We start from the raw sequence: 15,274 nt of genomic DNA, 5'->3' as shown, positions 1-15,274 counted from the left end.
GAATAAATAAGCAGCTTTTGTATGGTAGAGCTCAGGAGATGAAGTTTGAGGTGAGGAAGAGGAGAATAATGTGGAAAGAGAATGAGAGAGAGGAGTGTTAGACGAGGAGAATGCCATAAAGAAAGAGATGAAAATAAAAATTCTGAATGAGCATATATAATTTGAAAGGGCTATATGTGATCTTTAAATTAAAAGTTATTCATAAGGCATACTGTTAGGTATTTTGATACCACGGTAAGCATTTACAGGATATTGTTTTATACAGGAAAACTGTTACTCAATAAGGCCCAACTACTAGTTGTTTTTCTCTTTCTCTGTGACCCAAGAATCAATGTGTAGGACTCACGAGCTGGTACCCCAAGGTCGAAAACACCACAGAGATGAGACCACTTCCTTACTCCCATCCTCCCTTTTTTCTTTATCTCCTGGAAAAGGCTCGTTAAAGGCTAGGTGGTTTGTTTCAGAATTCACTGATGAAAGAACTCTGTATTCTATGTCTAGGAGTGTATTTTGCTGGGATGATCATAAATTATAGCTGAACTGATAAACTACACAAGGGATACTTTGCTCAGAAGGCAGGAAGACGTTTCCTTATTTGGTCTGTACCGGTTTGAACTGGGAAAGCTGACACACGAACCTTTTTTTTCATCTATATAAACTGCTGTGTATCAAATAAACCTTTGAGTTGATTTGGGAAGGCAACCTGAAGCAGTCTCTGTTTTCTTGTTCTCCCAAGCTGCTCCCGAGCTCGTACTAACACGCTGAATGGCATACCTGAGTGTTACTTTAAATAATTAGGAATCTTAGAAGGAAAGGACAGAACTCTGCTTATCGCTCACGCCACGGAGGAAACCCGGGAAGGCAATTTCCTTCAATCTTGGTGTCAGAAGTGGGATCCCTGACAGAAGGTAAATATGTGTCTTTCATATTTATATAAAGACCTATTATACCTCTCTCAGTGATTGATCCATAAAGAAACGGGATATGCTGACGAAGTTTCACTTAGTGATCCAGAGAGATACACTGACGACTTCCTCAGTCCCCGAATAAAGTAAATTAACCCTTGTGTGGTGTTGGTGGACACAGGAAGTTGCCTGTTGTCTTGAATATTTTAATTTTGTTTAAAAAAATAATAATAATTAATTGTTTAATTAAACGTACGTTAAAAAGTGAGAAGTTGCTCACTTAGAAAAGTGACACAGAAAGTTGCCTGTTGTCTTAAATACTTCTCGTTAAGTGAGAAGTTGCTCACCAAAGAGTGACACAGGGAGTTGCCTGTTATCTTGAAACGTACGTTAAGAAGTGAGAAGTTGCTCACTCACAGAAAGCTAGTAAATAATTAAATTTAATTTTGTTAAAAAAAAAAAAAACGAAAGAAAACTGAAAACGGGTCTCACAGACCCGATTACCATACAAGGGTTAAAAGCAGTAAATTAAAAGCAGAAAGAACACAGGAAGTTGCCTGTTGTTTTACGAGAAGTTGCTCGTTAAGCGAGAAGTTGCTCGCTAAGTGAGAGTTGCTCACACAAACAAAAAAATTGCTAGCAATAAATTTAAAGTGACCTCAGCTGTGCCGCAGCGAAAATACTAACCTAAATCCTCCTAGCGTGTAAACCCCTCTGGAAATCACTGAACATGAGTCAGAATTATTCAAAGACCACAGACAGGTCCGATAAAAATCTAAAGTACCTGTAAAACCAAAAATTAATAAAATACAAAATAAAGTCTCAAATAACGGCTCAGTACAACTCCCATTTCCGGTTACGTGTAACCTACGTCCGCGAATCGGTGAAGACGTCCATGATCACGTATCCAGAACATGCGGGAGTGCTTATGTGACTGACTTTGTTTACAACTTACGGACTGTAATTCAATGCATTCTAATTTCTTTTCGGAGCCTTATCCCGAACGATTATCGCCAGAAAACAGGTCAGTAGAAATGTTGAATATCATTTGTGATAAGAAAAGTAGTCTGCTTAAAAAGTCCTGTAGAAAATATATGATAGAATGCCGCGACGTGATGCATCAAATGTTACCGCTATGGACAAAAGGAGGGTAAATAATGACAAAGTCGCCGATTTCTTTAAGAATCTAAAGAAATTCCTGCTAACAATGTCCAGAGACAAAATTGACTTAAATGCAGTAACTATGTGTAAACAGAAGCCTGATGAATCCATCCTAGTATTCATAAAACGCTTTATGCACTGTTGGACAAGCTAGAGGTGCAAATTTAGCTCAGTTTTCCAGCAGCCGCAGACACCCAAAGCAAAAATGAATTTGTGTATTTCATTTAACATAAAGGGTGAAATGTTTGCTGACACTGATAACAGCTTATGTTTTCTCTGCCCTATGTACCGACATGATGGAGAAGGAACATCCTCTGTGTCAGCTGGACCCTCAGCAGAGAATGAACTCAACATCCTTTTTGTCCGGTACTCTATGTCACACACTGTGCCAAAAAAAACGTGTACAGACGCCACTAACAGGTAATCCCATGACTGGGAGCCACACTTTTGTTTCTCTCACACTGTTCAACAACATGATAACTGCTCACACAAGTGAAGGTCAAACAGTGATTTTGTCACATAACTCAGACATAGGTTACGAAATATGTCGTCACATAGATCTAACCTACCCTATCCACTGTACTATTTCTGCACTTACGTTGCCAGCTGAATACCAGAATATGACATTGTGGTCTAAAAGTGAGAATGATATAGGATTTATTGACTGTACACTTTATCACGTACACCTATTAAAACACAACAAGCAGTATATGTCAAGCAGCATCCCATTTCCACGGAAAAAGCCGCAGCCCTAGATGTCATGATAGGAGATTTATTGACTACAGGAGTAATAAAGCCCACACTCCTGTCAATCCTGTGCCAAAGCCTAACAAACCTGGCGTATGGCGTTTCATACAAGACTTAAGGCAAATTAATGCAGTCAACATTCCTCTGCCACCTCTCGTTTCAGATGTTCACAGCATATTGACATGCATTGCATACACATTTTACCGTGGTGGATTTATGCTCTGCCTTTTTCTCAGTGCCTGTGCATGTAGATACACAGCCGTTATTTGCATTTACACATAGAAATAAGCAGTACACTTGGACTCGTCTGCCTCAAGGCATGATAGACAGCCCTGCTGCTTTCTCAATGGTGATCCGTGCTACCCTGGACAGCTTTACTCCTCCTGAGGGCTGTACTCTGATCCAGTATGTGGACGATCTCCTCCTCTGTGCTCCGAGTGAGGAATTGTGTCAAACTGCTACACACATGCTTCTCCAGCACCTCCAAAAGACTGGCCACAAAGCATCAGCAAAGAAAATGCAGTACTGTCAGACTTCTGTTCAATATTTGGGATTCACACTGTCTCACGGAAAACGTTCCATGACTGCAGACAGGGTCAAAGCTGTGACCTCCGTCCCTCGTCCCACTACACAGAAGGAAATGTTGTCCTTCCTGGGCATGGTGAACTATTGCAGACAGTGGATACCAGACTGTTCTTTTCATGACCACATTCTGCGTGACTGTTGTAAAAAAGACAAGCCTCCTCGAATACTGTGGTCCACAGAAATGACTGCCTCTTTCAATGCATTACAGGGAGTGCTGACCTCCGCCACTCAAAGGTGCTGCCTGAATTGTTCAGGGAATGCCGGCCTGCCTGAGGGCAGTAGCAGCTTGCTCTATCATGATAAGGGACTGCGAGAAGCTCACACTCTCACATGACACTATTCTACACACCAATCACCAGGTCACGACCATTATAGCAAACATAACTAAACAACATATGCAAATCTCACTATAAAAGCGAGCAGCACACCTGATTCGCCATGACATTTATTGATCCTATGCTGTGTTCTTCTGACCGACAGGATGGCTCAGACAGGCTTGACGATCATGACTGCATGACACGTATACAGGAATCCACAGCACCACGTCCAGATTTAGAGCAAACACCTATCTCAGACTCAGCCACGGTTTATGTGGACGGGTCCTGTTCAAGGCCGAATGACAACTCATTTCTTTGTGGCTATTCAGTGGTAACAGTGCCTGACATCATACTAGAGGCTCACTCATTACCATTTCACTCAGCACAAAAAGCAGAGCTCATGGCTTTAATACGCGCCTGTGAGCTACATTTGGATAAGCATGTGACAATTTACGCAGACAGCCGCTATGCATTTGGCGTTGTGCATGACTTTGGCACATTGTGGAGACAGAGAGGATTTAGATCTGCTGATGGAAAATAAATTGCTAAATTGTGATTTTGTTAAAAGACTTTTTCAGGCTATACAGCTGCCATCGGCCGTTGCAGTTGTAAAAAACGAAAGGACACAGTACAGCTGACACAGACGAAGCAACAGGTAATGCCTTAGCAGACGTGACAGCCAAGGCTGCAGCTGCATCACAGCTCCCACCTCCGCAGGAAGTATTATCTGTGCCCCTACAGCTGCCACTTGTTACACTCCCAGACTATTTAGACACAAATGTTGATTTAAAATTCATACAAGAGCAAGCCTCTGCATAGAATAATGACTGTACCTTAGATGACAGAGATGGCCTATACAAAATCTTAAGGGTTTGATTGCCCTCCCATATTCCCTGATGCCAGTCCTTGCCCGACATTTTCACTGTGTGAGTCATGTCGGACAAAGAGGGGTAATAGGGGCAATAAAATCAAGATTTGTAATTGAGAAAACATCACATGCAGTAAAAAGCATATTAGCAACCTGTCTAACATGTGCGCGAACTAATGTAGGTAGCCCAAAAGCGAAACATCAGCATTTACCACAACCAGATTTTCCATTTCATACATTACAAATTGATTTCACACATATGCCAGCACAAGGAAGCATCAAGTACTTACTGGTAATAGTGGATCAATTTAGTAAATGGGTAGAAGCTTATCCAACCTCAAAAGAAACTGCAGAAGTAGTCTGTCAAAAGTTGAGCAATGAAATAATACCCAGATTCGGAATACCTCACCAGATTAACAGTGATAGAGGATCTTCATTCACAATAGAAGTAATTCAAAAGTGTGCTAAAACTTTAATGACCTGTGTCAAATTACTTACTCAAGTCCTGTGTGAGATTAGAAGGACTCAATCTGCAGTAACCAAATTATCTCCATTTGAAGTAAGACCATTTCCAACACCATGGTCAGCTTCCAGAGGGGCACCGCTAGTAGAAGGTGATGTATATTGCATTGTCCACTGATGTTCACAACCTGATAGAAAAACTGAATAATAACTATCAGAAAGTTTGTCTCTCTCAGCTTTTCCCCTCCACAGTTCCACCAGTGGAGACAAGGAGATGCATGTTGGAGAAGCCACTAAAACCAAGGACTCTCTGGGAGGCCGCGCGTGTTCCAGCCCCCAGACTGTACTGGCAGTGACGAAGAACCAGCATCCTTACGGACGGACAACCTCAGTGGATTCATGCCAGAAGGGTTAAGACCAGCCCAATCGGACCATCTCAGGCGTCGGATCAAGCAGACGACATCTCCGGCGAGCCAGCGCCCGGAACTAGAGCAAATAAACACACACGGGTAGATGACATCTCAGGCGAGCCAGCGCCCGGATCCAGTGCACACACACAATCACTGATTAACACACAACGTCTGAAAGAACAACAACAAGGTACTCAAACATCCAGCAGGAACAGAAAGCCAAAAGTACCACATGATGTCTAACCTGATAAAGCCAGACTCATTTCATCCTGATAATGGAGAAAATGAAATGCCCATTGTCATCATACGACGCTTATTCAATGTCTCTCGAACCTGGGACCAGGCCAGAAGACAACTGAAGAACTGTTTTTCTTATATATTGTCTTATATATTTAGGTTATTTATCATATCTATCGCATTAACTTTAGGATTTCTCTTTGCTATTTTGTATTGTAAACTGCAACCATGTTCACATTTCTGCAGGTCATATTTTGCTGACTATACCTCATGCTCCATTTTGCAAGACACCTACTTAATGCACTCCTCACGCTCCCTAAAATCAGTAAATAGCAACATAGACGCCACTAATAAACCATTTTATGCGCCCTCTAGAACAGGGGCTAACGCCTGGTTTGAAAATGCCAGAACAGCCGCTCGTGATTTAGGAAACAGTAACTGTTATGTCTGTTCAAAGGCTAATCCAGAACAGGTAATAGTAGGATACCCCATATCCGGTTTCCCCCTCACTGAGGGACTAGAGAAAATCGGCGGAGATAATGCTCTCTTTAAAGACGCTTTACAGTTGACTCTGAGCCCTCTCGACTGCTTACTTAGACACACACACACACCAACTAACCCTGAGACTCCATTAGGCGAATTATTGAAGTTATCTGATGACACCGCAGGGACCTGCGCCCCAATGAAACGCCCTAAGAATAGGTTAAAGCCCTCACTGCCCTTAGGACAGATCCCTCTCCATTTTAATACTAGTATGATATGTCTGCGCAGACTAAAGTTAACTGGCCCAGACACACACATAGATTATACAAAGGATAACTATACATTCTTCTCTGACTCCCCAGGTGCACGCTGTAATGAGACATGGCTAGCTGTCTCTATGGCTGAAGTTGTATCATATCTGGAGGAACACACACACAGTTCAAGTTCGAGCGCAGAATCGATCATTGTTCCCCCAGAGGGTGTCTTAAATGATACTGACTGGGGGGAGTTAGTTAAATCACACATGGTCACGCGCCTGACCAGACCAATCCCACATGCTTATTGGATGTGCAATAATACCCTTAGATTAGCTTTACCTGTTAATTGGACCGGTACCTGTGGTCTAGTAACCGTTGATGTATGCTGTACTTTCATTCCCAATAATACCGCTCCTAACGGTTCATTCACACAAGCTATGAATAAACTTGAAGCATTGCAGATAGAACTAATTGCCAATACAGGCCACGGTCAGTGGCTACATAAGTGGCTACAGGACACGTTTGGAAGATGGAAGGAACTAATTGTAGCCTTTGTAACCGTTGCAGCATGTTTTTGATGATTATTGTCTGTTGTGTGGTACCCTGTGTACGTTCAATGATAACCCGTATAGCTGTTAGTACAGCTACTTCAATGTATTTGCAATTGGCACAAATTGACCCAGATTATGTGTCAGATGTCACCAATGATGTTCCTGATGTGTATATTGAACATTAGGTTGTGAACTATTACATTTTATGATTTGCTTTTTATATTATGTTATTACATTTGTGATTTTTCCTTTCTATTTGAGTTATTATTTTTAAAAATAATAAAAGAGGGGAACTGTTAGGTATTTTGATACCACGGTAAGCATTTACAGGATATTGTTTTATACAGGAAAACTGTTACTCAATAAGGCCCAACTACTAGTTGTTTTTCTCTTTCTCTGTGACCCAAGAATCAATGTGTAGGACTCACGAGCTGGTACCCCAAGGTCGAAAACACCACAGAGATGAGACCACTTCCTTACTCCCATCCTCCCTTTTTTCTTTATCTCCTGGAAAAGGCTCGTTAAAGGCTAGGTGGTTTGTTTCAGAATTCACTGATGAAAGAACTCTGTATTCTATGTCTAGGAGTGTATTTTGCTGGGATGATCATAAATTATAGCTGAACTGATAAACTACACAAGGGATACTTTGCTCAGAAGGCAGGAAGACGTTTCCTTATTTGGTCTGTACCGGTTTGAACTGGGAAAGCTGACACACGAACCTTTTTTTTCATCTATATAAACTGCTGTGTATCAAATAAACCTTTGAGTTGATTTGGGAAGGCAACCTGAAGCAGTCTCTGTTTTCTTGTTCTCCCAAGCTGCTCCCGAGCTCGTACTAACACGCTGAATGGCATACCTGAGTGTTACTTTAAATAATTAGGAATCTTAGAAGGAAAGGACAGAACTCTGCTTATCGCTCACGCCACGGAGGAAACCCGGGAAGGCAATTTCCTTCACATACTATGTATACTATGTATGTAGGAGGAACGGTGATGTTCTTTGCAGCGACTGTATTCATGCATGGCATTCATGGCTTCCACAAACTGGTGCCCACTCCTTTGTGCTTTTAATGGATTCATTCCAAGTTTATGAGAACAAATCAGTTTGTCGGAAGATGTAATTGCAAACTCATCATGTATGTTTATGAGTCCAACTTTTGTTTTCTAGTAAATAATCTCAAAAATGACTCACTGCACTTTTAACAGAAGAAGAAGAGTCAAGAAGCCAGTCTTGATGTCATGGTGTCTGTGTACATCTCTGATATACAGATTATGATTTTTAACCTTCAAGGGAAAACAAAATAAAAACATCAGACTGGACATAGACCAGGATCTGGGCCCTATTTCAGGAAGCCGGTTTAGAGCAAAATCTGAGTAAGTATACCCTGAGTTAACGAAAACTCTGGGTTTTCGGTTTCACAAAGCGAGTTTAGATTAATTCTGAGCGAGTTACTATGACAACACACTCCGTGAAGCTAACCTGCCCCCTAGCAGGTTTACTTCAACTAACCCTAACTTTCTCCGCCTCTTTGTCGGAAACCTGACTGTAGGAAGTGTCAGACAAGGCGTGTCCTTCCTTGAAGAGCCAGTAGATGTTGAAGCCCAAATTCTCCGCAGAGCTCTCCGCCGGGAGAGAGTGATTAGAGCGCGTTTGGACATTTTATCATTTCCTGATGATTTCCTGTGTGAACGTCACCGTTTTTCAGCACAATCTATAATTCATTTGAATAACATCCTCAGGCCTGATATTGCTCATGTGACACATCGCGGACATTCTCTCAGTTCTCTACATATTATTTGTATTGCACTTCGGTTTTTTGCAAACGGGAGCTTTCTGTATAATATTGGTGACGCTGAGCACGTTTCCAAGGCTACCGTCTGTCGGGCAGTCAGGAATGTTACAGTTGCACTGAAACGTCTCCTGTACTCGTTTGTGTTCCCCGGTCATAGACCCACAAGATTTATCAAAGAGGGATGCCACAAAATTGCAGGTATCAGGATGAACAAAACTTAATTCATGATGTGGTGATACTTGAACTACTACTTAAATTTTACATTTATTCTCACGGTTCCCAGGCGTGATTGGCTGTATAGATGGCACTCACATTCCAATCATTGCTCCTTCAGTAAATGAAGGAGACTATGTGAACAGGAAGTCTTTCCACAGCATTAATGTACAGGTACATAGTTCCCTGTAGCATTTCAAACTAACAAATTATTTAATTATAGTAATGGATGCTAATTTGTGTTCTCTGCACTGTGAAGACTGCTCATGCTCTGTGAGTGGTGGTGGTGGAGGACCCCCACCTGTTTTTCAGGCCTCCGCTTTTTTTCTGTTGGCTATAACGGGTCACATTTGAGCATACAGAGTAAGCAAATATGTACTTGTAATGTGCTCAGATAATTTCAATAAGTGCTTACAGAGGGGAAATTAATGTAGCCTCTAACTGCAATTGATTTACATGGGACAAACAGACCAAGCACTATGGCTCATAATACAATTACACCTTACCTGTTTGGACTATATTTTTATATTTCATTTTTACTTGCTGCCAGGCACGTTTGGGGCCTGTTGGGTTGCACCTGCGCTCACATCACGTCACAAAATAAAATGTATGAAATAAAAAATAAAATAAAATATAATAAAATAACGTGTTAAATGGGTGGAAATCCCTAGATCAATGTTTAAATTAACACTCATGCATTGACTCTGTCGGCCATGTTTTGCCATGCATGCTCCCTTTCTTTTGCAGCTGAGGCTGTGTTACTTTTTTCCGCGGAATTTGCATGTTATCGCCCACCCCCGTGACATCACGCTCCAAAGCCCTATACTGCCATCAGAATTTCGGCCTCAAGCGCTGTAAAATACATTGACCGCGCCTTCTTTCCCTCCGTCTCCATGGTGACTTGCTTAATCTGTGCTCCACTAATCAGGGCTTTATGTATCCTCGTGCGCGCGCTTAACTTGGGGTTAAAGCAACTCCACGTTGATTGAACTAATTGTTATCAGCCTTTCTGAAACCGAATATTCCGAGTTGGACAGTTCGGGGTTACTCAACCCTGAGTATCGTTTTTCACTCTGAGTTTTCTAAACCGGCTTCCTGAAATAGGGCCCTGGTGTCTGACAAATCATTTTACACCACCAAACCCCCAGTGTCCACTCGGGAACTTGGAATTATTATTAATATTAAGAAGTGAATCTGCTGATTAACAGGTTGGAGGTGACGGAGTGACTCTAAGTGGAAGCTGCGGGTCCTCGGCTAAGAATATTTGGGTCAATGTGTAGCCATCTCCCCAGGATGTCAGATTATGTGTGTGTGTTTGTGTGTGTGTGTGTGTGTGTGTCGCATTCCTTTAAATGTTTGCCTGTGCTTATTGATTTCCTGTTCGTCCCGTTTGATTGATAGGCCGAGCACATTCATCTATTAGTTTTGTTGCTCCGAAGCAACTGCTCAAGAAGAAAGGGACAAAATGCTTTTGCGGTGAGAGTCTGCATGTCTGTGTGTGAGTGTGCTCGCAGGCAGCTGCCTGTCTACCATTGTCTAGACAGAATCATGTGCCTGCATACTGAGAGAGGAGGTGACATGCTGAAAGCTGCCTGTGTTGATAATTCTCCACGACACTCATTTGCTGTGACAGAAACCTAAAAGTTAGTTGCTGCAGAACTTAAAAAAAAAAAAAAAAGGATTTAAAGTGACGATCAGCTTTTCAGCATGAAACACTGAGCGAACAAGACAGCAAAGAGTTAAGGGGATTACGATTATGAGAGCAGCAAAGTGTACAATACAATATTATCAACTGTATGCATGCCCCACTGTGACTTCTTTGGGTGTTTTCCACGATGCGAGGCAGAACTGATGTCATAAACTGCTCATTATTCACTGCATTCAAAACCAGATACAGAAATACTTTCAGTGTTTCTGCATGAAAGGTCTGACACACTTTCCACCATAACTCTCAATCCACTGCATCTGCTGGGGATCTTTAATGGAATCACCACACACACCATCCCCAATCAGCCCCCATAATGCCTCGCTGCCTGTATGCCTGCTGGTTATGGCAGTGCCACGCTATAATAGTTCCCCCCTTATCTGACACACAGTTATGCAAATATTAGGTTCCACCCGAATATCTGTGACAGGAGTTTCTCTCGCTCTCCCTTTTCCCCTGATTATGCAGCGATAGGCTCGCTCGGCCCGGAATAGACTACTCGCGTATAATCGTGATTAGTCATATCTCGTGTTCGCAGCGATGTAAAACCCATCACTGCCTGGTTTTTATTGTCGACGTGTGTGTTTCTGTTTGTGTGCGTAGCATACTGACGGGCAGCTGGAGACAGATGGAAAATCCTTTTCACGCCACCAGTGCAGATATCGTATGTGTTGTGTTGTGCTATGCCGTGCGTTTACTAATGATGACGTGCTGATGCCTAAAAGCTCCGAATGCCAGTCAAACATTACTTCTCTCATCAGCTAATTCATTTTCCAGCCATCAGTCAGTTAAAGTGATGATTAAAGGTGGATTGTATTAGCCATAAATGCATCACTGAGTTTTTTATTAACTGCTTCTATTAACCGCTGGTCTCAACCTGTGGCTAAGTATGCTTTAAGTTCTCTCACAGAAATCTATGGTGTGTCAGCATGTTCCGATATGAAACATGCTGACACACTATAAGATGCTATATCAAGCAGATGAGGAAAGGAAAAACTATAAACACGGCATAACACAGTAACATGTGATGTTCAGGAACCTGCCTGTAACCCAAGTGAAAAATATCGCAGAAGAACAAAGACGTCAATGACATCATGGTCCGTGGCTCTGTGTCTGAGGAAGGCGTTGGATGCCCCGGCGGCCACACCCTCGGGTTGGGCCGTCACCATCACACCTGCATCTCATCCCAGGTGATTTGGTGGAGGAGGATTTAACCCTGCACCGCCAGCTGCAGACACTTCACAGTGGTAATTTGGCTCCCCACTGAACCAGTGTATGTGCTTAGTGTCGCATGAGCTGTGCTTATTTCGACTCTGTGTTCTCAGGTTTCTGTCCGGCGTGCTGTGCTAGTCACCTGCCTGTCCTCCTGCCCGCTTGGACCTCCGAGTAGTCCATCTGTTCTCGTCTCCACCTCCTCGGACTTACCCTCCACGGACATACTCCCCTATAGTGTAATAGTAATCTACGCATACAAGAAGATTATTCTTATTATTGCAATCCCCTTTAACTATGATACACACAAAGCTAAAGCCAAGGCTGGCCTAGAGACTTGTTCACCTGTCAGCCTTCAGTCACTCGGGAAAAATGTTTGTTCTCCAACTAGTTGGCAACTGATTGCTGACAGTGACGGTGAAATAAGTTGCGAAGAGATCAACTAATACATGCATTAATAATAAAATTAATTTAGTTTCCAATATTTATTTTCTTCAACTCCTTCCTCTGACTATCTTGTTCTTTAGCTGCTAAAATGTCTAATTTTTCAACGTTTTCAGAGCTTTAAAGCCGAGTGTTTAGAAACAAGCTTGTTGCAGATTGGCTAAGACTTCCTGTTCTGTCCACTGGTTGTTTTTTATAAATGTAAATTCACTATAAAAAGAGCTAATAAAATGCTACATTATTGCTGATGGTTGGAAATTGAAGCATGCTGTCCAAAGGGGCTCTTTATACCTGAATGTGCAACCCAATGTGATTGGCAAGTATGAAAAGTGGACTACAAATGGAAACCAGAGAACTTCTAGTAACAGAAATATTATTCTTTGTTAGAGATTTCTTCTGTTTATAGAGATTAATCTTTATCTCACCTCAAGGGACATTGGCAGGATATGAAAATGGGGGACTGCAAAATCAAAATCAAGGCTAATATGTTTGTATTTGCAGGCCCCTGTTACTGCCTTTATTTGCTGGGTAATGTGCTTATGTGAATCTGTTCAGGTGGAGCTCTTATATGTGGCTTGAGTCAATCAGGTAATGGTGTCAAGGCAGGCTGACAGCAAGGCTGAAGGAGGTAGTTCAGAACGTGAGGAGTAAAATAACAACCAGCTTCTCTCTTTCTCTCACACACACACACACTCCCCGCTCTCTAACACACACAAACTCCATCTCCCCGAGGGGTAGTGATCTGTGACTCCTCAATGTTCTGTGCACATCTGAGATGACAGCACACACAACATGGCCAGCGCACCAGTCTGGGTTCCACATGATCACCCACAGCAGTACTGTACAGCAAACAAGATACAAGCACAGTGTGTACAGACAAGGCAGCAGGCCTGGAATTCCACTGAAGCCAGCAATGTCGCACTCAGACTGAGCCACACACATGCAGTTTGTGCCTTGTTTCGCCTGCTTTGGAGCCAGATGTTCCACCACTGCCTTTTAGGTAGGCATGGCTATTCCGTTAATGCTGATGCTATTGATGTAAAATAAAGAAAAAGTGGTATTGCTACATTTTATATGTTTTTCCCCCATCTCAACCTCATACTAAGCAGGTGTGAGGGTGTGTAGTGGTCTGTCTCTGGTTCCAATAGCTTAAGTAATCTCGCTACAAGTATTAACAGCTTTGAATAATTAATTATCACCAAATGAATTATCTGTGATCATCAGAACATTTCCAATCATTAGTTCTCATCAGTGCCTATATGACACTACAGTGCTTTTGAGACATTTACATATTAGCTTAATTCTTTGCAGACGATGCCCAGTTTTTTGAACCTGACATCTTGTAGATTTGAGGCAGAAGCGTGACAAAACGTGACCCTCTGAATGCTGGAAATGCAGCAAGTGGCTTTAATAAATTATTTTCACCCCAAGAGATGAAAACTATCACATCTACTAGAATCAAGGGGACCAAGTTGAAAGATTTCTACCATGTCATTATGAGGAAGCAAGAAATAAAAACAGCTTTTGGATCTTGGATAAAAACAGTAATTTATGGAGGTTTTTTTGTTTGTTTCTTTAATCAGAGACTGTCGGTGTAGCCCAAGGAATCTGGCATTGGGATCATTTTTTTATAGATCACAACTTTGGCTTGGATTTGATGGTGAGCATAAATTTGTGTCAGAATGTTTTTATAAATGAGTCCCTGTGATACTCATTATAATGGACGAGAAACGCCGATGCCGACTGCTACAGGAGGCGTGAATCCACTCCATCCTGCCTGATTGTAAGGAAACAGTCGGAGAAGTTATTCTCCACAGGTATGAATAAATGTTGAAACATACAGGATTTTTTTTTTCTCTTTTTTTGTTTTGGGTTTTTTTATGGCGAGGGGGTCTTTTACCTAGCATTTGAATGTGTAAAGGTGTACGTTTATGCCTTTATAATTTAAAACCTGAGACGTACCGCTCCCCCTACCCCCCACCCCACCCCCCACCCCCACCCCCTTTATTATCAGCAGAGGAAAGAGCGAGCCAGATTCAATTTGAGGAGAGGTAGTGGATCATGAAGGCATTTCACCAGTCGGGAACAAATTTGATATCCGTCTGGAAGTCAGAACCCAGAACGGCAGTGTTGTCAGAAAAAGTAAAATGTTGCTTTATTTGCCATTCCAACTCCAATTTCACATCATTGCTCAAACTTCTTTTTTTTTTTTTGATCCTATCATATTTTCTGACATTTTCCTACATTTTTGGCCCGCCGCCCCTTTACCATTTACCAGCAATTCCTCGTGGACCTATTTAAATTGCATCTTATGAAATGTGAACCAATTACGCTTTCAAAATCTTTAGCGGCGCAGAAGGAAAAGGTAAAGCTGTGATCTCATCTCCCGCTTCCCGCTTTTGTAAGATCTACTTTTTAGCATGCTTTGAAGCACGTAATGAGGCGTATTTCATTTCATTTCCACTGTTTCGCTTTTCACAAGCGAATTTGAAATAATACTGGCAGAGGACTGTTTTATCATCATGTGCTGTACAGAATAATGTTACTCGGTGTCTGGCGTGCATGCTTAAAATCAGTTGTGGATGAATGGACTCGCTGCAGCAACAACTTTCATATTCTACCCGTATCCATTATTAAGGAGTAAGAAAGTCCTCTTTGCTTCTTTCTTTGTTAACTCTTCAGCTTCAGCGAAACTTTTCTTTTTCTCTTAGAGACGTTTGCCCCATCACTTTTTTTTGCTCCATTAATAAAGAAACAGCTAGTATACTCATTTTATAATTGCTTGTCTCTCGTTCTCTCTCAGCTCTGCAACTTTTTGCAAATTTCTTTTGCTAAAAAGGCAACACTTAATGAATAAAAAGCTACCTTTCACCCATGGATTGTCTAAACAATGTAAGCTGCTTACTGGGCGTAAAATTTTAACCG

At 41.9% G+C, this 15,274-nt stretch overlaps 1 long non-coding RNA gene across 1 annotated transcript; it reads left to right on the top strand.

Annotated features, from left to right (window-relative positions):
- Window positions 1-200: 200 nt before the first annotated feature.
- On the top strand, window positions 201-7,767 carry LOC309704010. Its single transcript, XR_014276114.1, has 2 exons — window positions 201-908; window positions 5,282-7,767. It is a non-coding gene; the product is annotated as an uncharacterized lncRNA (long non-coding RNA).
- The last annotated feature ends 7,507 nt before the right edge of the window (window positions 7,768-15,274 follow it).

The sequence above is a fragment of the Aulonocara stuartgranti genome (assembly GCF_965226115.1).
Source record: "Aulonocara stuartgranti genome assembly, chromosome: 3".
Lineage (NCBI taxonomy): Eukaryota > Metazoa > Chordata > Actinopteri > Cichliformes > Cichlidae > Aulonocara > Aulonocara stuartgranti.
This window is presented reverse-complemented; position numbering and strand designations above follow the sequence as displayed.